Below are 22,562 nucleotides of genomic sequence, written 5' to 3'. Positions count from 1 at the left end.
AAGAATTTCAAGACAGCAACAGTCAAGCATTAAACCAAGTATGGGGACCACTCTAAGCAGCCCTGTGCAACTGCACGTGTTACCCACCCATGGAGCCAAATCTGGTTCTAGGCCTCAGTTTTGTCATCTGGAAAGTGGGGGTAATAATTGCACTTACTTTTAGGGCTGTTGGGAAGATTAAATCAGATTCTAGGACTAAGCTTTCAGAGAACATGAAAGGGCAACCCAGAAAGGTGTTCAAAGTTTGACATTAATTGTCGTGCCTGGGTTGAGTTCCAGGATCACAAGAAAGAATAGTTTGTTTTCTTTTTCGCCATTTACGGTCAATGAGCCATTAGTCAGTGGGAAGAGAGAGTGGAGATGGGGAGGAGAGAGCACGGATATTTTAAAGCTGAGAGATTCTGCTGGGGCGAACAATGCAGATTGTTTGATGATTTGCTTGTTTATAGTCTGAGGGTCTCTGCTCCAGGGCAAGTGACTTCTTTCTTCTCCTCCTTCTCTCTTGCCTGCTACCCAGGAAGTATGCTCCACTGCAAGTGGCATTTGGACTCCAGAGCATCTGTGTTGTTGCCTGACTTTCTGACAAAAGTGTTATTATTTCCACACATATGACTCTTTTATTCTATAAATAAATAAAGCTTTAGAAGTCAACCGAACACAACCCTGATGTCTAAAATAGGATAGAATAAATAAAGCTGATCCTTATAAGATTAATCCACGTTAGAAGGTAAAGAAAGCCAGAGGATTCTGAGTGACATTTTGAAAGGAGGCAATTATTTTATTTGACATATTTATTATCTTCTAAAATAATTTAGACACCAGGAGTTTGAATGGATGAGAATAAAACAACCAACATGAAAGCTTTTCCAAACAATAATATTATATGGCAATAATCTTTAGTATAAGACAGAGTTCTAACTGAATCTTCTGCTGGTATTTTGGTAGATTTCATAGCATAGTGAACAGAAGAAATCTTAGCAGTTCTTCTTTGCAATTCAACCTCTCCCAAAGGGGGCTGAATCTAGGGTCCAAATCTTTTCCTTCTTAACTTGATGATGTATAGCCACCCCAGAACAATTGGGTTCAACTTTTATGTAACAAAGCTGTGAGCTGTTTTTCTGTCTCAACAGATGTCAGGTCATGTAACCAGAGCATGCCCAGATGAACTAAATGTGCAACAACAGAGTGAACTTAAATGCTCAGAAGGAGGATTGGAGACTGAATTAAGAAGTAGACACCTCATGGCCGGATGCAGGATCCAATCAAATCGAGTTCTGGTGTCCCCATGGCAGGAAGCAGTCAGATCATGCCTCCCGACATTACCTCATTGCAAGATCCAATCAGATCACACCTCATTACCCTATGGTTATAAAACCTGGCTCAGCCCCCAGCTAAGAGAGACAATGCTTTGGGAACTAGTCCTGTTCTCCTTATGTGTTACATTAATTTTTAAAATCCCCTTGTTAAATCCTCCTTGGTTGTGGTCATTGGGTTAACACCTGCCCAGTGACCAAATCCACCTGTTGTGTGGGTAACAGATGGAATCACTAAGTCACGATATCCATTGATTGCCCTTTTGATAGGAAAGCTCAGAACTTTACAAACCAGTCCTATAAGAAGCAGCATCTTTCCTTATACTACTGGTTACTCTCATAAATGTAACTCAATAAAAGTGAAATAGGGTTGATTGAGGGAAGTTTTTTGTTTGTTTGTTTTCAGACGGAGTCTCACTCTGTTGCCCAGGCTGGAGTGCAATGGCATGATCTCAGTTCACTGCAACCTCTGCCTCCTGGGTTCAAGTGATTCTCCTGCCTCAGCCTCCTGAGTACAGGCGCGCGCCACCGCGCCTGGCTAATTTTTGTATTTTTAGTAGAGACGGGGTTTCACCATGTTGGTCAGGCTGGTCAGGCCGGTCTCAAACTACTGACCTCGTGATCCGCACGCCTTGGCCTCCCAAAGTGTTGGGATTACAGGCGTGAGCCACCGTGCCCGGCCTGTTTTTTTTGTTTTTGTTTTGATTTTAGTAACATGAGATATGCTATGTCCTGACTCTGTTCTCATTATAGTTAAAATAAATAAATCTAAACTCCTTCAAGACCCTAAGTGATCTGGCTGCTGATATGAGAGTCTGTAGAAAGATAAAACAATATTCAAGCTTCTTTTCTTTTGGCCCTTTGTTCATTGCCCTTGTAATCATAGCTTCTTCATGCTAGTTGCTTAGGGAAAGAATGAAGTAGAACAGGGCCATGTAATTAATATAATGATATTTAATTAATATGCAATGATGATTATATGTTGTAAACTAATACATTCTAAAATTCCCACAATGTGTGACAAAAATATACCACCAAGACAGACTGAGGTTGACCTAAAGTAATGTCACAATGTAATATGATTTAGAAACAAACTTAATCTTGATCACCAGATTATACATTAAGAACTTTCACCTCGCTTCAGAATAAAACACTTCACTTTGTCTGCTCTATTTTTTTCAGGGAAGGTAAAATGCTCTCACATTTATTATCTCGTTTAAAGTCACGGCATTCCTTAAGCGCTTTCAAGTAGTAAGGCATTAAAAGTATTCAGATTACCTCAGGTGGTAGAAATTTAGTGTGAGACTACCTGAGGAAGGGAGGAAATGCAGGAAAACCACTGAACCGTCAAGCCTCATGAGAACTGGAGCACAGTCCAGGATTCAAGAGTGAATCTACTAGTCTATTATTCTTACAGCTGAGCTTCTCTCTCAGCACAGACTGTACTGCCAAACTCGGTTGTATTATGCTACTTCCTAGTTATGTGACCATGGACAAGTTACTTAAGCTCTCTGTGGCTTGGTTTTCTCATCTGCAAAGTGGAAACAGGGTTGAAGGTAATATATTTAAAGGCATTTAAAATACAGTTCAAGTCTCCCTTATCTGAACTGCTTGGGACCAGAAGTGTTTAGGATTTCAATTTTTTTTTTTCTTTCAGATTTTGGAATATTTGGATTTTACTTACAGGTTCTTATAAGTAACTTGCCAGCATCCCTAATCTAAAAATCTGAAATCCAAATTGCTCCAATGGACATTTCCTTTGAGCGTCATGTTGGCACTCAAAATTTCAGATTTTGGAGCATTTTGAATTTCAGATTTTCAGATTAGAAATACTCAACCTGTAGTACCTGATACACAAAAATCGGCATGTGTTCGCTATCATCATTACCATTTTAATTATTGCTGTCCTATTTTTGATTCCTTCAGTAGCTAGTGTCCACCACCCCTGTGGCATCCACTGGCCTCATGGTTCCTGACTACTGCTTTTTCTAGGTGTGACTCTCAGCACATGCCACCCTTTTCTGCTTTATGTTTTACTTCAGCTCCTGTCTACTTTCTTCTGATTTCATCTTCTAGACCTCATGCTTCTACTTACTATTCTGTGCATGACCTGCATTCATTCTGTTTATGACCTTTATTCCATGTGCCTCCTTGCTTCTGCTCTACTCTATGGTCTGGTTTTTTAGACATATTCAATGTATCATATTAAATGTCTTGAGGGAAGATATACATGGCCCAGTTAGTGGGTGTTCAGTACAGATCTCTGCTGAACAGTTCCTGTGCCTGTTTGCCCCAGGCCATTGACAAATTTATACCTGGCTGTCTTCATTCAGGTGGGAATCCATGCTTCAATCAGTGCTATTGAAGGGTCGTAGGAAGGTTGCCGAGGAATCCTGGGTATACAGAGCCATTTCGGACTCTCAGAAGGAAGTTGTGGAGTTAGCAGCATCAGAGTTTCATGGAACACCCTTTTTTAGTTTGTTTGCATTAATGACATCCCAATCACAGATGAAGAAACTGAAGCTCAAAACTGTCAAATGATGCTGGGTCTTATAACTCAGAGCACACACAACTAATTTTACCAAAGAAGAGGTGCTATTTCTTACACTTTCTTTTATTCAGAAATGGGTGATGACCTTTTTTCAGAAATGAATGTAAAAGGCACTAATATGGCTATTACATTATGTATAATTCAGAATTCAAGCCATTTAGGATCAAATGGAAATTAAAGTGAAATAAGATTAAGAGGTTTAAAGCCTTTAAAAGACGGACATACTGGCTGGGCACGGTGGCTCATGCCTGTAATCCCAGCACTTTGGGAGGCCGAGGTGGGCAAATCATGAGGTCTGGAGTTCAAGACCAGCCTGACCAACATGGTGACACCCATCTCTACTAAAAATACAAAAAATTAGCTGGGTGTGGTGGTGGGTGCCTGTAACCCCAGCTACTCAGAAGGCTGAGGCAGGAGAATTGCTTGAATCTGGGAGGCGGAGGTTGCAGTGAGCCGAGATCACGTCACTGCAGTCTAGCCCAGGTGACAGTGCGAGACACTGTCTCAAAGAAAAAAAAAAAAAAGACAGACATACTAAAGTGATAGTTGGGATACTTTCCCATTGCTTCCTTAATACCCTGGCTAGTTTAACAAACCACAGTACTGATTATCTGGCAATTCAGATGTTGCACAGTCAGCATCCTTCAGTGGAAAGGAATTTCTGAAGATAGACTCTGGAAGAGCAAGGGAAAGTAGCAGAGAATCTAATTTTTATGGGACTTGGGAGATAGATGCTATATCCTGAAGATTTATCAGCAACTTGTTTCAACGTGCCAGGAAAATTTCTTCAATGAAAGCATTTGTTTAAGCCAATTTTTCCATCATCATCTTACATCTGTTTTAGCTAAAATTTATTTCTCTTAGTCTTCTTTGACAGAAGTGTCTGGGTTAAAGTTAACCTGCCATTTTAAAATGTAAGTTCTAGTTAAGTAAAAGAATTCTAGTTAAATATTAGGAAAGACTAAAGAGACAATAAATTAATGATTGTCTAGGTGACAGGTGAGTGAAGTAGAAATTAATGGATCAGTCTGAGGCCTCGGAATTGTATATATGGCACTGGTCCAGGGAATGTCAAGTTGGGTAAATTTTGATCAGTAGTGAGCCACGACGTATTATGTTAAAACTGAGCCCTATTTAATATTGTGGCAGGTGGAAATCAAGGGGGGACTTACTGGTTTTGAGTAATGCTCTGTTGTTACTGGGCGTGTTCCTAAGACTTTGAAGAGGCCAATGCACAGTGCATGTTGATAGGAAGGATGGCGGGGCTCTCCCACCGAAAGGCTTGACAGCTGTAGAAAGGCTTGGGCTGCTTGGGGCAAACATTATGCAGATCACCTACATGCAATGAAAAACAGGAATTGCTCCTGTGTATTGAAAAGGCTGGCTCCCTATCTTGTTGACCTGTCTCAGAATACAGAAACCAGACATACTTTTTAGGAGATTCAATTAAGGAAGTTTGTAATGAGGTTAATTGTTTAAGAGAATGTAATTTGTTTAGTTTAGTCATTCGTTGAACATTAATCAAAGACCATGAAAACCAATTATCCTTATTTTTAATTAAAATTTTTCAACTTATAAATAGACTAATAAAATGAGTAAGTTGAATGTAACTAGATTTTTAGATGTATCTGGTGGGTAACCAGAGAATAACCAGCACAATTGGGTTGTAAGGAAAAAGTGATTAAAATAAGACTCCCCACTTGGAGCAAGATATTGTGCCTATTTCTAACCTGTCTCTATGGGCAAGAAGGGAATGGGGAGGAGGGTTGGATTCAGAAATGATGTCAATGGTGATAGCTAGGTAGTGGCTTAGTATTCAATGAAAGGATATTAAAATAATGTCTGGATTATCACCAATGCCACGCTTAGGATCAGACAGAATAAGCAGTAATTTCCTTTAGAAGGAATTCTAAAGCTAAGCTTGTTTGATTTGGATTTGGGTTCATGATTTATACCATGTGTTTAACCCACTCTGTGTTTGGCAGTGTGACTGGGATAACAACAACTGGAGGCACCCAGATCCTTTGTGATCAGTCTGGTCAAGTTATTCCTGAACTTCTGAAGACCTAGACCATAGCAGGTTATGAGTTTCAAGCAAAAGACAGCATTCATTCACTTATTCATTCAGTGAATATTTAATCAATGTCTATGGGACAAGACATGGTTCTAGATCCTACAAAGGATGGAAAGATGAAATAAATTAGCATTCTGTTCTTGAGGACTGTAAGAAACTTGGAGCCAGAAAGGAACATAAGGCACCTATAAAAATTATAGTACAATTGTTTTATGTTGTAGGAAAAAGGAAAATATGTTTGCTTATCACCTATGATGTGTCAGGCAAGGTTCTCTGTCATCTTGCATATGACATCTTGTCAGATCCTTGCAACAACACTGTGAGGTAGATTTTTGTAGAAACAGGCAAAAATCACAGTGAGGATGTATTATTAGGAAATATGGGTGCAAAGTCATGCAGTGCATGTGGTGTGGGCATATGAACAAGAGTCGAAAATAAGTTCAGAAAGGCAAGTTGGGGGCAAGGATGTGAAGGCTTTTGGATACCAGTCAAGAAAGTTTGATGAGTTTTGTTCCTTGGTAAAGGGAGACTCATTTAAGTGTTTAGAGTCAGGAGTGATCAGGGTTGTGCTTTAGAGAGCTGCAGCTGGAAGCCTGTAAAGACCAGACAGGCAAATGCTGTGGATTTGATGAGTAGGGTGAGCCTCTTCTGGTACCTGCATCCAAAGAAAGGGAGGTGTCCTCAAGCCTGCTCAGATTTGGGGATGGTGTAACAAAAGAGTCAGCTTGTTCTGTTACTGCAAAGGGCAGAAGTGAGAGTGTAAATTGTGGACAATCAATGCTTCAGACACAGAAAGACAAAATAGGTTTGGAGTCAAATAGACCTTGGTTTCAATCCCAGTTCTTGGGGATCTGGAGCAATTTACTTGTATAACCCTGGAGAGTCTTTGATTCCTCATGTCAAAATGATGATAATAACACTTACCTTACAGGATGTTTGTGAGGATTAAATGAGACACAAGACAGATGTCTTTGGGGAGAAAGTCAGTAAAGCAGGACCCAGATGGATATGAGAAAGATCTTTTTTTTTTTTTTTTTTTTTTTTGAGATGGAGTTTTGCTCTTGTTGCCCAGGCTGGAGTGCAATGGTGCGATCTCGGCTCACCGCAACCTCAGCCTCCCAGGTTCAAGCAATTCTCCTGCCTCAGCCTCCCGAGTAGCTGGGATTACAGGCATGCGCCATCACGCCTGGCTAATTTTTTTTGTATTTTTAATAGAGATGGGGTTTCTTCATGTTGGTCAGGCTGGTCTCGAACTCCTGACCTCAGGTGATCCGCCCACCTCGGCCTCCCAAAGTGCTGGGATTACAAGCGTGAGCCACCACGCCCAACCGAGAAAGATCTTTAATGGTGGGCTGCTTGCTTATTTTGTGTGTTACTGGTTGCCAGATAAGTTCAAGCAGGGGCTGGAAGCTACCTGTAAGGAATGCTGAAGAAGGGTTTCTTGCATTTTAATAGTGGTTGCATCAAATGACTTTTAGGATCCATTTCAAGTTCTAATTGAGCAAGTGTTCTCCTGCTCTGCAGTGTCTCTTGCTCCCTACCCCGCAATAGTGATACTCTTTGGCAAAAAGTTACCAAAGGTAAGGTTAGTCATAGGAATAACTAGGCAGAAAATATCTAGACCTACAGAATAAATTAGCGTTGAAATCATAGGAATCATAAATGATCATTTGCACTAAGCCAGCCAGGAGCCGGGATTGTGAGGAGTAAGTTCTGGCTACCTGCTCATCAGGCATCCTGTCTTGCTTCTGCTGCACTATCCTGATTTTTTTGGAGTTTCCCCAAGATACCCAGAGGCCAGTGATTTCAGCATGTTTATTTAAGGGTTACACTGTCTTCAAAAAATGAAGTATCATGGTGAAGCCTAAATGTAGAGCAGATAAAAGAGCTGTAACTCTGGTTAAAGGGAGGTAGAAGGAGGCTAAAATCTCAACCATTGGTTCCTTCCTCACCCACTCTGTAACCTCTAGCTTGAATGTTACTGCTCCAGACCTGGCCCGTTTTCAGCCTTCCCTTTGAGTCTTTTGTTTTCTGGATTCTGGATGGCAGCTGTTATCACTCCAGCTGCAGAAAGGATGGGAGGCGACTTCCTGTTTTTCTATCCTGCCATCTCTGTGGGGGTGGGACATTCCCTCCCCCATCTCCTGTGGCTGGCTGTAGTTTTGGAAAAATGTGAGCCTGGATGCAGCCGTCCTGACTAGGGCTGGAGGAATGGCCGGTAGCCACCCAGCCTCTGTTTGAAGGCATCTGGGAGCAAGGCAGGCAACAGACACTGATGACAAGTTGTGTCCCTGACTGTGGGACAGGGAAGGGTCAGTAGTTAAGAGACAGGTGAAGTAGTTGGTCCAGAAGTGATCTGAGGAAGTTAAGGGTGTTGAACGAACGGTGGGTAGGGGTGTGGGAGAACGGAAGGGCTCTGGCCGAAGCATAAAAAGAGAGAAAGAGAGAGAAAAAAAGAACAAGAAGAAACAGTTAAAGTTTTTGTCTGAGAGATTATTTGGGTATAGACTGCATTTAAAGAATGGAAGAGAATAGAAATGATACAATGATCTATTTTCTCATGCCCTATATTTTTATTGAGCCTTTTCCTTGAATTGGGTATAAGGAATATAAAGAGGTCCTATAAGCAAGATGCTTGCTCTTCAGAGTTTGGGAAGGCAGGAAAGGCATTTAACTGGACATGTATAACCACATGTTTACACATCTGTACAATCTCAATCCTTATAACAACCTTTAACATAGGTATTGTCAGCCCTATTTTAAAGAGGAGGTAACTGAGATTCGGGATGGATGTTTTAGTGACTTGCCCAAAGTTACCCAATAGCTAAGTGGCAGAGCCAGGCCAAGAACCTTGAGTCCTTTTTTCTGTCCACTGTAACACACAGCTAAGTCTTGACAGAGGACGAGGACTTTAATTTAATTAGGCTTTGAGAGAAGGGTGGGACTTAACACACAGAGGAGTGGGGATTTCGGTTAGGCTGAAAGGTGAGAACGAAGCAGGGATCTGTGAGTAGACCTGTTTGACTACAGAGAGGGTTTCCTGGGAGTGAAGTGGGAGATAAGCTGGGAAAGGTAAGAAGCAGGATAAGAGAGAGTTTTAAATGGCTAGATAAGAATTGCAGGGAAAGGGGGACCTGATTTAGAGGGGAAGATGTTGATGACAAAACCTAACATTTTAGAAAACTCATCTGGTAGTGGTACAGAGAAATGATTAGAACTGGGGGAAACTGGAGTCAGAAATTCAAGTCAGGAGTTTGGAATACTGCAGTTCTGACAAGCAACAAGATGGTAATTATATAAAGTAGGTCTGTGAGAGCAGTGGCCCAAGCCTGTGGATTTCTTGTAGCATTCTATTGTTTGAAAAAGTATAAATTATGGACACTCAATACTTGAGATATAGAAAGAAAAACAATGGCTTTGGAGTCAAATAGACCTCGGTTTCAATCCAAGTTCTAGGTGATCTGGAGAAATTTACTTACATAACTTTGCTGAGCCTTTGATTCCTTATGTTAAAATAGGGCTAGTAACACTCAATTTACAGGATGATTGAGAAGATTAAACAAGACACAATGCTGGATTCTGTGCATCCCTCTACAATTTTTGGCAGATCGGTAAATGTATGGCATGTCATCAATCAAAAAACAATGAGGCCTGGTGTGGTGGCTCACGCCTGTAATCCCAGCAGTTTGGGAGGCCGAAGAGGGTGGATCACCTGAGGTCAGGATTTCGAGACCAGTCTGGCCAACATGGCGGAAACCCCGTCTCTACTGAAAATACAAAAATTAGCCGGGTGTGGTGGTGCGCGCCTGTAGTCTCAGCTACACGGAGGCTGAGGCAGTAGAATCACTTGAACCCAGGAGAAGGAGGTTGCAGTGAGCCAGATCATGCCACTGCACTCCAGCCTGGGTGGCAGAGTGACCCGTTTAAAAAAAGAAGAAGAAAAAAAGAAAGTTATTAATTCACTATATTTTTAGAAGATGGTGGGTTATATGCTACGTATATCTCATACAAAGAAAGCTGCTTTTCACCATTCAGGTCTGCCTCTAAGCAGCATCTGCCTTGAAAGAACCATTTTCTGAGAATCTTTTTCTTCTGTCAGCCAAGGGGATTATACCGCATGATATCTGTCAAGTATAAACGTTAGTTAATTCTTAATTGATAGCTCAGCCACTACAATTGGTTCCATTCTACAGTAATTATTCTCATGTGGTTTGTGGAACTCAATTGTGAGGTCCCTCCTTCCTCCACCCTTTTCAGTGTGTGCATTGAAACAGCAGCCTTAAGGTCTTTAAACGGGTAAATACATTTTTCTTGCTTCAGAGATTCAATTTTACTTGCCCGAGAAGCTTGTGTGGTGTGATTTTCATCGCTAAAAGCAACAGCAGCCACATGGCTGACAACACCACCACTTAACAATTCAAAGCTCGGTCACCGTTTTCAGGAGTCTCTTCCAAATCTTTCTGAAGTGCTTTTGAAGTTCTACATTCCCCGTCTAAGGGAACACCCAGCAGTCCCAGGATAAAAGGGCAGAAGGGTGAGCTGACGTTTTCCTTTATTTGCATGGCTTAAAGCTAGCCATTTTCTACACCACGCGCCGCCGGGCTTGTACATGCCCGTGTGCCTGTGACACCGAGGCAATTGTTTCTCCTTAAAAAGGGGGTTCGCGTGGGTTAGTTTCGTTTCTGATCTGGAATCTCAGTAACTACAACAAGAAAAGTTTAAAACTCGACCCGCCAGGTTCTTCCCCATCGTATTATCTCCGTTCCTTACAGATAGCAGGAAGGGCAGCATTTTCTTCCATCCACCCACTTCCAGCCCTAGTCTGGCTCAGCGAGGAATGTATAAAATTAGTGGACTCCTCTGAGTGACGTTCCCCGGTTCCAATCAGCGGGCGCGCAGGCGCCCCCGGCCCCGCCCCACTGCTGACTCTCTTTGGCTGATTCCTGCAGGGAGGGAGGAGAGAAGGGCGGCAGTGGGAGGGGGAGGTACCTGGAACTGGGAGTGATGTCAGCTCCCAGCTCGGTGCCTGCCCGGATTCCTGACATGGTGTAGTGCCGGCAGGGTGGGGAAAGGACGGGGAAGGGCTCGTGTGCTGCGAGCTGGCGGCCGGGCCGGAGTGCTGGGGCTTTGAACTCCGAGAGGAGGTGGACCAGAACTTTTGGAACTAGTGCCGGCGGCTCTCCACCCCCCAGGTAAGGGCGTTTTGCTCTACTCCGAGACGGGAGGGAAGTGGCACCGTTGTGTGGCTGCAGCTGGCTGTTGCAGCTGCTCCTCCTCTTCCCCGGGTCGATTTCCTTGTGCAACTCACTCCTGTTTCCCAATGGGAACGGGCACTTTTTGGGGGTGGTGGGGGTGGAGGGGTAGGGCTTAACTCCTGGGGCTCCGACCGAGCTTGTACGTGAAGAATACTCCAGGATTGGACGTTTGGGTCTTGTCTGTATCCTTAGACCCCCACACCCTAGGCTCCCGGTAATACCTGAGAACCCCAACCAGAGGGGCGTGTGTGTCTCTCTGTCTGTGTGTATTGGGGCATTTAAAAATGCCACAAAAAATTATGGATCATCGACTCAAAAATTATGCTCGTTGAAAAGAAAAAAAAGTTTTGTATTTTTTTGTCTCCTTGTGGCCTATGATATATTAAAAGAATATCAATGTTAGTCTTATATATCAATGTAAAATATCCTTTTGTGTAATCCAGTCAGGATGTGAGAAATTCACTTGGGGTGTTTATTAATTATGAGCTTGTGGGAAAACTCGTCTCTTGGGGGCACACTTCTAAAACTGCAACTAGTATTCACTCATTTTAACCGAGAAATCCCTTCAGCTGCCAGCTTTATATCTGGAGGGGTTAGGATGGCTGCTGAGAATCTTCAGACCTGTTTCCTGTGGCTGCTTGAGGGGCGGGCTGGTAGTTGTGTTTTCAGGGATCTTTATTAGAGAAGGGAGTTTTAACAGGGAAACGCGGTGGAAGGCGTGGCATATAAACTCTTAATTATAGGGACGTGAAGTTTTCAACATGTGGGACCAAAACAAATCCTTGCTTTCAGTAAGAACTGCGGAGAGCAATAGAAAAAGAACTTGATTTCAAAGTCCAAGTTTGGTATTTTGAGAAAGCAATTGCGGGAGGAAAAAGATACTTTTAAGAAGTGAAAGAATAGAATTCTGATTTTTGTTTATTTCCTATTTCAAACCCTGTCTTTTTCCTATGTGGAGATTTTGTGTGCCCAGGTCACTAACTGGGTGTGATTGACTTTCTCGAGGGGACGGGGAAGTTGACTCCATACACTGATTCAGGACCCTCTCATCAGTGCTTTAAGGCTCTCTTCTGGAGCAGGAAGGAAAAAAAAAAAAAAAAAAAAAGTAAGCGCTGAGACTCCTGAGTCAAGTTTCCCCTTTCCTTCACCGAAGTTCCTCCTCAGCAGTGAGGATCCTACTGTTGCCAGGTCTGGAGGAAATGGGAGTGGACTTCATTGTGAGTCAAAATCCATATCCCAGGCCCCTGAAGGGAAAAGGCATTTCCAGGAGATGGAGAAAGAAAGAAGCCACAACAGTAGGTCTAGTAAACCCAAGTCAGGAAATGGGATAGAGGACTATAGATGGGGTTCTCTATCTTTCTAGCCAAATGATCATTAGGTTTCAGAACTAGAAAGAAGTGTTTGGTTGTGCTGTTGTTTATGACATACCTGGGTCTGTATTGTTGTTAGTTCCTGAAAAAATTAAATAGAGTGGATAAAATAGCAGGCTTTTTGAGAAAGGAAAATTCGCTTTATTGGAAAGACAACATTTTAATTTTGGTTTGTATTTTGGCTTAAGACACAGAAATTGCAAATGGCTCTGCAATAATGGTGAACAAGTCTTTTCTATTTATGTTCTATGGGGAGTACATAAAACATACTGTATTTTCCAGTGTACTTTTTCAGTAGGATAGAGCTGTGGGGTGGAGTTCCTGTGGGCTAATGTGAACTCACTGTAGTGTTCCTTGGCTGATAGTGTTCCAACTGCATTTGTAATACCAAAAGATGGGGCTGCAAAAGCCAGACGGTTAAGTAAAGAAGAGTATCTTTAGGATGTTATCCTTATGTGCCAAATTCAGACTTACACTTTCTTTCCAAGAAACTAGTCCTAGTTTAGGGACTTGAATATACCAAAACTCTAAATTTGATTCACAGTTTGAATAATAGCAGTAATTTTACATACTTAATTTAAACCAATATTTCTCTTTCTCAGTCCATGTTTATGAGGCAGATATGGTGTAGGAAAACACGGAATACTTAAAAGATGTTTGAGTTATTGAGAAAGGTAGGATCAGTTTTTGGTTAAATTCCTGTGACCAACAACTGTCATATTTCCAAGAGCAACTTTAAAAATTAAGGTCGGCCAGGCTTGGTGGCTCACGCCTGTAATCCAAGCACTTTAGGAGGCTGAGGCACGCAGATCACTTGAGGTCAGGAGTTCGAGACCAGCCTGGCTAACATGGTGAAACCCCATTTCTACTAAAAATACAAAAAAATTGCCGGGTGTGGTGGTGGGCGCCTGTAATCCCAGCTACTTGGGAGGCTGAGGCAGGAGAATCGCTTGAACCCAGGAGGCGGAGGTTGCAGTGAGCTGGGATCTCGTTATTGCACTCCAGCCTGGGCGACTAGAGCAAAACTCCATCTCAAAAATAAATAAATAAAATAAAAATTAAGGTCATCTGGCCTTAATGGATAAATGTTGATTTGAAATCCAGGACACAGTGAAGTTCCAGATCAATAGTGCCTAATTTCAAGGGCATCACTGACATTTTTTTGGGAACAAGTTCACCGAGGGACAGTTAATTAACTGTTTATGTAGTCTTTTTGTTGCTCCCTGTTCCACCGTGAGATAAATCAGAACAAGGTCATTTTTCCCCTCAGTTACTGACTAGCTGACTTCTTTTAAAACCTTTCCTATTCATAAAATATTTGTATAAGTAAATTTAGATTATGTTGATAATTTGTTACATTAAAATTAACTTTTCGTTTATATCCCAAACCAGCATAATTTTCAAACTGTTAACTGAAAGAAGACCTCATTCAGCACTCTGTCTTTTCTTTTTTCTTTTTTTTTTTGAGACAGGGTCTCGCTCTGCCACCCTGGATGGAGTGCAGTGGTGCAGTCTCGGCTCACTGTAGCCTCTGCCTCCCAGGTTCAAATGATCCTCCCACCTCAGCCTTCCCTGGGACTACAGTCATGCACCAACATGCCCGGTTAATTTTTGTATTTTTAGTAGAGGCGGGTTTTCGCCATGTTGCTCAGGCTTGTCTTGAACTCCTGGGCTCAAGCAGTCGACCCACCTTGACCTCCCAAAGTGCTAGGATTACAGGAGTGAGCCATGGGTGCCCAGCCTGTCTTTTCAAAGATATTATTACATGTCTCTGGCCTAGTTTGAATTACCTTTTCAAAACAATGAAGGAGTGAATTAATGAATGCATATTCATTCATGTTTGGGTCTGTGTCTTGATTCTTTATTAAAGAAACGTCGCTTCAAGGTGAAAACATGGGCAAGAAATGTTGCATAATGACGTTTTTATTTTCAGAGATTTCCTTAGAAAGTCATATTAGCTCCAAAATTAAGAAAAAAGAATCACAGTTGAGCAGCCAGTTGTGAAATCTTTCAGGGAGCCATAATCATAACTATCATGATTATTTTGTTATTTTTAACTGTGGCCAAACAGATGGATTTAAATATGCGAGTCAAAGCTGTTAGGGTTACTGTCTCATTTTGATGCAGGGTATTCTTTGTTTTTTTGTTTGTTTGTTTGTTTTTGAGACGGAGTCTCTCTCTGTTGCCCGGGCTGGAGTGCAGTGGTGTGATCTTGCCTCGCTGCAACCTCCACCTCCCGGGTTCAAATGATTCTCATGCCTCAGGGTTAGCTAGGATTACAGGTGTATACCACAACGCCTGGCTAATTTTTGTATTTTTAGTAGAGACGGGGTTTCACCATGTTAGCCAGGCTGGTCTCGAACTCCTGACCTCAGGTGATCTGTCTGCCTCAGCCTCCCAAAGTGCTGGGATTACAGGCGTGAGCCACTGCGCCTGGTTATACAGGGTATTCTTTGTGAATAAAGGGAACAAAATGTCTTCTGGCCAGCATTTTCTGTTCAACTAAAGGTGGATAACTTCACAATTAAATCAGTTATCAAACTGTCCAAAAACTGCTCTGGGCTCTTGTAATTCAGTGCATCAGTAGTGTGTTATGTCAGTTATTTTTCAAATTCATTGCAGTGCACGTCAGAACCTTCTTCCTAGTAAAAAACAAAACAAAACCCTACAGCTTTTGTCATATATGTCACTGCCACAAAAATTGATGCTGCGTTAAATGGAGCTCATAAATTTAAAACTAAACTGAATTATTCCACCCTACAAAATACATAGAATCTTTCTTTTACACCCTTCATTTTAGATATAATAATTACTGATGCTCATTTGGTGTTCAGTGATAATGTTTCCAGAAGCCAAATGGTGAGCATTTTTTTTCCACTTCAAAAAAAACCTAACATAACAGACAACTGGATTTTAGATAAAAGAAATATGGGTTCTTCTAGGAGTTTTAAGTTTACGCACTTTTTAGGCAGTTTGGGGGAGGAGGAGAGAGAACCTGAGGTAAATACGTACCAGTCTAAACCCACTGAAGAGTGTCTATTTCTGAAAGGTGGGTTTGGACTCTGAGTGGTCCAAGTGGACGTGTTGTCACAGTTTGTGAGTGCTCTTTGGTTATGCTTCTCCCTGGAACTTGATGGGACTCACATTTTGACTGGCCCACACACACATCCTTGTTTTTGTTGGCAAGTGTAATGAGTTCAGAATAGAAAGATCATGTAGTGGTTTTATGTACAGGGGTGCACCTAACAATGTCCATGCCTGAAGGAATTGTATAAACTCAAATTGCACTGAGTATCCGTCATTCTGGCCAAGGGTCATGTCTTAAATATGGATCATATAGGAGGAAGATCAAGTACCACCATCACGTTTGGGGCTGGCCCTAGATTTTATGGACACCCTCTGGACTCCACAATAGGCCTGGATATTTTCACCTCTCCTTTAATTTAGGGAAATTATTCATTTGACATGAAAAGACAAGTTCAGAAGAGTAGGTGTGCTCATTCTTAGTGTGTCTTTGTTAAGAGGTGAAACTCCATTTCACCTGGTGAAAGAGGGACTAAGGTTTTTTTCAGTGGCAAGTCTATTCCTAAAGAAGTGGCCAGGCTGGACGCGATGGCTCATGCCTGTAATCCCAGCACTTTGGGAGGCTGAGGTGGATGGATCACTTGGGGTCAGGAGTTCGAGACCAGCCTGGCCAACATGGCAAAACCCCATCTCTACTAAAAATACAAAAATTGGCCGGGTGTGGTGGCGCATGCCTGTGGTCCCAGCTACTCAGGAGGCTGAGGCAGGAGAATTGCTTGAAGCCGGGAGGCGGAGGTTACAGTGAGCTGAGATCGCGCCACTGCACTCCAGCCTGGGCAACAGAGCAAGACTCTGTCTAAAATAATAATAATAGTAAGTTGCCAAATTTTAATTTTTCCTTTTAGCAATAATAGCTGAACTCTTAAGAAGTGGCCAGATTCTTCAGGCCAGCAAGGTAGTTTTGGGGAAGAACTAGGTAGGCCCATTGGGAAGAGTGTGGACTCTTTTATGGTATGCAGTAATACTGTACCATATCACTAAATGTACCTGTGTTTTCTTGTATTTCCGTGCCTAGGATCAAGCTCACTGATGTCCTTTTGCTGGCACTTTGTTATCCTTCTCTTCATCCATAGTACTCTACACAAATATTATCTTACTACCACAGAATTGCAAAAGTTTTTCAGGAGGAAAGTTTATTGTATTTACTTTATTTAGAAAAAAATGAAAACAAGGTTGAAACTCTGTGGTCTACTTTTTTCATCTAGTGACTTGACAGGGCGGCTGCTATTGCATAAAGAATGCCTTTGCAACCGTTATCTTTTTCTAAAGATGCTGCCTCTTATAACAACACAGTGTAGAATTTTCTTTTGTTTGCATTGGAATTTGAATACATCTACTTTTTCTTGTGAATGATGGAAGAGTCGAATGAACCTGTGGGTTCTCGAAATTAACTCTGGGAAGTGAGAGGGTGGAAGGGAAACAGTGACGACTCACAGGAGACACACTGGTTGAACCTGTGATCTTGCCAGGGCCATTTGTGTGAAGTCACCTGAATCTCGGTGTTTTTCCTCTGGATCAGCTGCCTGGATGGTTTTGTCAAACTTTCAGATCCTTCCATCCTCCACCCCCATCAATGTGTGACTTTGCATAACTGAGAAAGCTACTAAACACAGAATTAAGTTTCTTTTATTGTTTTTCTCTACTAAGGGAATTTGATTCTCTAGGATGACTTGCACTTCGTGTGGGAAAGACACAGCTGGATGCCCAACTGATATCCATTCCCCCTCCTTTTCTGTAACTGAACCCATTTTGTTTAATTCACCACTATGTCCAGTTAAGTGCTAGATTTCCCAGAATCCCTTGCAGCTGGGAGGTGGTTCAGTGACAGTAGTCCTGGCTGATGAGATGTAAATAGCTGGATGCCCCGTTCCCCAAAGCTCTTAAAAGGGGAAGCCTCTGTGAGCTTGCCTGTTAAGCCTTTTGCTCTTTGTACTTCTTCCCTGGAGAAAGTAAGCAGGCCATCGCGTGACCAAAGACAAGATGCTTGAGGGTTAAGGATGAGTAGGTGGAAGGTTAGAAGGAGGCTGAGAAGCTGATAGCATTCTGCAGCTGCTCTACTGGACCCATTTCTTGACTCTGTGAGAAAAATAAAATCTCTACTTGGTTAAACCACAGAACTTGGGTCAGTTACTTGCAGCCAAATGTGATCTTAACTGAGTCTAGATGTCTAAAAATCGTAGTTCATCTTTTCTTTAAAAATAAAAACGTGTTATTTTGTACGAGAAAAACAGGACTTTGGAGCCATGCAGATCCTCAACTTGAATCCTGGCTTTGCTATTTATTACAGTCTAATATTGGCAAGTAATTTAACCTCTCTGGGTCTCAGCTTTCTCATCTATAAAATGGTAGCTCTGATATATGTGCCATAGCATTTTTTCAAGGATTAGAAATAATTAGAAATTATTATTATTTTTTTTTGAGACAGTCTCGTGCTGTCACCCAGGCTGGAGTGCAGTGTTGCAATCTCGGCTCACTGCAACCTCCACCTCCTGGGTTCAAGTGATTCTCCAGCCTCAGCCTCCCAGGGAGCTGGGATTGCAGGTCCCCACCAGCATGAGCAGCTAATTTTTTTTTTTTTTGTATTTTTAGTAGAGACAGGGTTTCACCATCGTGGCCAGGCTGGTCTCAAACTCCTGATCTCAGATGATCTGCTGGCCTCAGCCTCCCAAAGTGCTGGGATTACAGGCATGAGCCACCACGTCCGGCCAGAAATTATTAATAGGAATAATAATGGCATATTCAGCACATGGAAGATCTTCAACAAATGGTGGCACTGTTACCAAAGGGAAGTGTAGTGGGGAGTCTGAAAGGGGGAGGCAAAGAATTCAGCTCTTTCTCCTAGAAGGTTCTCGGTAGGTTTATAGCTACAATCCCTTGACTCCATCTACTTGGCATTTATTCTGCCTCCTGTCTCTTATCCTCATTCCCACCTGTCCACACCAGACTACTTGGAACTCTTCTGTTTTCCAGCTTTGGTTTATAAGGATGTCCTTATAAAAATTTTATTAACTATAGCATAGGGATGAAGGGTGGGGACTCCAGAGTCAGACAGATGTGGATTAGAATCCCCTGTTGTTACTAGCTGTGTGATTTTGGTTAAGTCTTCTGTGAAATGGGAATAATTGGGTGATTGTGAAGATTACATCTGATAATGTATGTGAAGCACTAACAGCTGGTTTCTTGGCACACGACATGCACTGCTTTGATGACAGATATTGTTGTTACTATTTCATTAAGCATGTGTTAAGCAATTCCCAGCCTTGGTACAAGATCCTCTTGGAGACGGAAAGACAAACAAAACATGATCTTTACCTTAAGAATATTCACATACAGGAGATGGGGGCAGAAAGAGATGGCACACCTTATTCATAACTGTGGTAAAACGCAGATTTAGAATACTGTTTAGCTGTTAAAAAGATTGAATATACTGACTTGTACAGATGTCTATTATATATATTTTAAGAAGTAAAAAACCAAGCACACGTGTATGGTTTACATTTGTCAGTGCATGAAAAACTGCTAAGTGGGATGGCTTATGGGAGTTGGGATGAAGGGAACTTTGTATTTTTTTTTTTTACAGTATATTACATCTATGTTACATTACTCGAGAAATACAAAATATGTTAAATTTTAAACATCTATTTATTGGTCCTTTTGGAGGTTGGTTGGGGAAGAGCATTCTGTGAACTAGACTAGTCACCAGAGCAAAGGAAGAGACTGGGTTTCTTGAGGTTTCATTAGAAGAGGTGGGATTTGACTGGGTCTTAAAGGGTGGGGAGGAGATTTTGAGGAGGCAGTGGGGACAGATGAGCATACTTGGGTTTGGAGCAAAATGTAGAATAGAGTGAGATTCGATTTAGAGAAAAGAGAGAACAATATTGTTTGAAAAGACGTAAGCTATATTGGGGCAAATCTTACAGGGTTTTAAAGAGAGTGACAAGATTGTACCTTAAAACAGGATGTTTTTAAGAAAAGAAGAAGTAAGGGAACTATTGTTTTATAAAAATGACTCTGGAAATAGCAGATTGGGTATTTCTAGTGGGTATATGGGCAAGGGGAGGGAGAAGGATAGAACACCCTAAATCAAGAATGGCCCGTATACAAAAGTTAATTTTCTTTTAAAGATGATGTCTTGCTATGTTGCCCAGGCTGGAGAGCAGTGGCTATTCACAGTTGTGATCATTGTGCACTCATGGGCTCAAGCAGTCCTCCTGACTCAGCCTCCCGAGTAGCTGGAACTACAGGCACATGCCTCCATGCCTGGCTAAGTGAAAGTTGAATTTTAGTGGGAAATATGGGTTGAGCTTTGAACATCTGGAGTTTGAAATTCCATCATGACCCACATTATCCTTAATTTTCTCATTGTATAAATGGATAAAATAATAATACCTATCTTATCAGGTTTTTAGGAGAATAACAATAATAATAGGTAACACTTACCTGGTAGGTTATACTTTTTATGTACTAAGCACTACTCTAAGCACCTTAAATATTTCAACCTAGATTAATCCCATATTACAGATGAGGAATCTGAGGCACAAGGAGGCTAAGTAACTTTCCCAGGGTCACACAGATTATGTGTGTCAGACTCAGAATTTGAACTCAGGCAAGTGCAGCTCCAGGGCCAGTATCTTCAGCCTCTTCATAGTCCTACCTCTGGCATGGTTCTGTACTTGGGGTGTTAAAAGCCAGTATGAACTGTTAGTTGACATTATTCATATGAAGATGTTAAGCAAGAATTTAGAAATTTAGGCTTGGAGTTTAGGCCAAAGCCTGGACTAATGGATCATCTCTATAGGGCTGTTATGTAAAGAGTGAGAATGGTTGAGCTCCCTGAACAAGAGTATGTAGAGTAAAAAGAGACGCAAGCATACAGTCTTCAGGGGACTCCTGATATTTAGAAATGGTCAGGCAAAAAAGAAGTTAGGAGAGGAGATAGAGCAGGATCTGCAGAGAAGTGAAGGATGATGGTGGCCAAGGGAAGAAGCACAACGTAAGTGAACTAATCATGCCATCCAGTGCAACAGACTCGTTACAAAGCTGCATCCAACAGACTGTCCCTGGTCCTGCTGTCAGGTCAGTTCATGAACCTGGAATCCAGAATGCAAAAAATTGAGGACTACACAGGAGCTGATGAACTGCAGGTGGCCTGGTTAGTTCATCCTTTCAAGGAACTGATCCAAGAGAGACATGGTAGATAGCTTGGGTTTGAGGAAGGCTCAGGTAGAGAGGAGGATATTAAAAGAAGGAAAAGGGAGGAAGGAATGAGTGCATGGTCCAGGGTAGAGAGATGGGGCTAGACCCAAAATCAAGTGGAGGGCAGTGGGTTAGCCTCGAAATCCATAAGAACCCTTCTTCTGATGCGATGGGAGAGAGGATAGGGGAAATGGAAAAAAAAAAAAAGATGTGATCAGAAGGGATACGAATTAAGTTCACTGCAGGCGGTCTGCATTGATTTATCAGTAGAGTAGGAAGCAGTGAAAGGAAATTCACAGACAAGTAACTCGGGCTCCTGAGAGGATGGCTCTGGGGATTATTGTTATGGAGGAAAAATTTGAAAGAATGAAAGAAGTCTCTCATCTGAACAATACAAACTGACACATTTGCCAGAATGTGTCTCGAGGCAGGAAGTTGGTTTATTGAAGTGGAAAGTAGTGGTTATTAAAAAAAAAAAAAAAAAAGAGAATGAAATTAGACAAAGGGAAACTTGACTGTCTTTGAAGGAGGAATTTTTAGACAACCAGACTTGATGGTTCACAGGCCAACTTCTTGGGGGAAACCTGAGCTCTGAGTGGTGAGAAACAACTGGTTTTGGAGCCCATAGCTAGGGTTTGGTTAAAACAGATACATCAAAGCACCAGGAAATACTCTGTAGAAAGGAGTTGTCCAACAGAGACAGCACTGGATTAAATTCTCCTCCTGATAAGGTGGTCTCTGATCTTCAGTTTACTTATTTCTAGAAAGATCTTTAGTTGAAAAGACATAGGCTTGTGGCATTTCAGCAGATTTATTGTGGTAATGACATTAGGGGTATGTGAGAAAAGGATTGAAGAATGCAATAATTAAGAATGTGGTACTGAAAACCACTACCCCATCAGTCCATTGGTGGGTCTTATGGTGGTTGCTTTGAAAGATGTCAGTAAAGGCTTGTTCAAGTGTGTGCAGTATAAATTGATAGGCATAATATTCTTGAGTTCAATGGTTTTCAGCTGGGCCAACTATAGAATCCGTGGAGCCTGTTGCAAAATGAAAATGTGTGACCCCTTATTCAAAAGGCAAGAAAAAAGTGCTGTTAAAGGTACTAAAATATGAAGCTTCTTTCCTTTCTCATACAGTTTTTTTCTCTTGACTTGTCATAGTATTGGCTACTTGTCATTCTATGTGAAGAAAAATTAAAAATTAAAATTACAGCATGAATTCAATTTAAAAATTAAAAAACTAAGCATTGAAGTTTTTAGCATGAATTTACTCTTCATCTTTGTATTATACAATGTTGTTTTTGTTGTTGTTGTTGTTTGTTTTGTTTTGTTTTGTTTTTTGAGACAGGATCTCACTCTGTCACCCAAGCTACAGCGAGGTGCTATGGTCACGGCTCATTGCAGCTTCTACTTTCTGGGCTCAGGTGATCCTCCCCCTCAGCCTCCCAAGTAGCTGGAACTACAGATGCGTGCCTGGCAATTTTTTTTGTAGAGACAGGATCTCACCGTGTTGCTCAGGCTGGTCTTGAAATCCTGGACTCAAGCAATCCTCTTGCCTTGGCTTCCCAAGATGCTGGTATTGCAGGCGTGAGCCACTGCGCCCAGTGCAATGCTGGCTTTAAATGAAAATATAGAGCATTGAACTCATATGCAGAATTACTGAAGTTGTCGACGCATATGTATATTGTTATGAGAACAGTAGAAACACTGCACAAAA

General features: G+C 41.8%; 1 protein-coding gene across 24 annotated transcripts in view; it reads left to right on the top strand.

Moving 5' to 3' along the window:
- The first annotated feature begins 10,193 nt into the window (after positions 1-10,193).
- Positions 10,194-22,562, top strand: part of PPFIBP1 (PPFIA binding protein 1) — a 171,995-nt gene continuing 159,626 nt past the window's right edge. For 13 of the 24 annotated variants that reach the window (XM_055095809.2, XM_063593148.1, XM_063593145.1 and 10 more), the window contains exon 1: positions 10,912-11,130. The gene's annotated coding sequence lies outside the window, so the exon portion shown is untranslated. Of the gene's footprint in view, positions 11,131-22,562 lie in introns of all 24 variants that reach the window. The other 11 variants (XM_055095807.2, XM_003828845.5, XM_055095805.2 and 8 more) reach the window with 2 other exon arrangements.

The sequence above is a fragment of the Pan paniscus genome, chromosome 10 (assembly GCF_029289425.2).
Source record: "Pan paniscus chromosome 10, NHGRI_mPanPan1-v2.0_pri, whole genome shotgun sequence".
Taxonomy (NCBI): Eukaryota; Metazoa; Chordata; class Mammalia; order Primates; family Hominidae; genus Pan; species Pan paniscus.
This window is presented reverse-complemented; position numbering and strand designations above follow the sequence as displayed.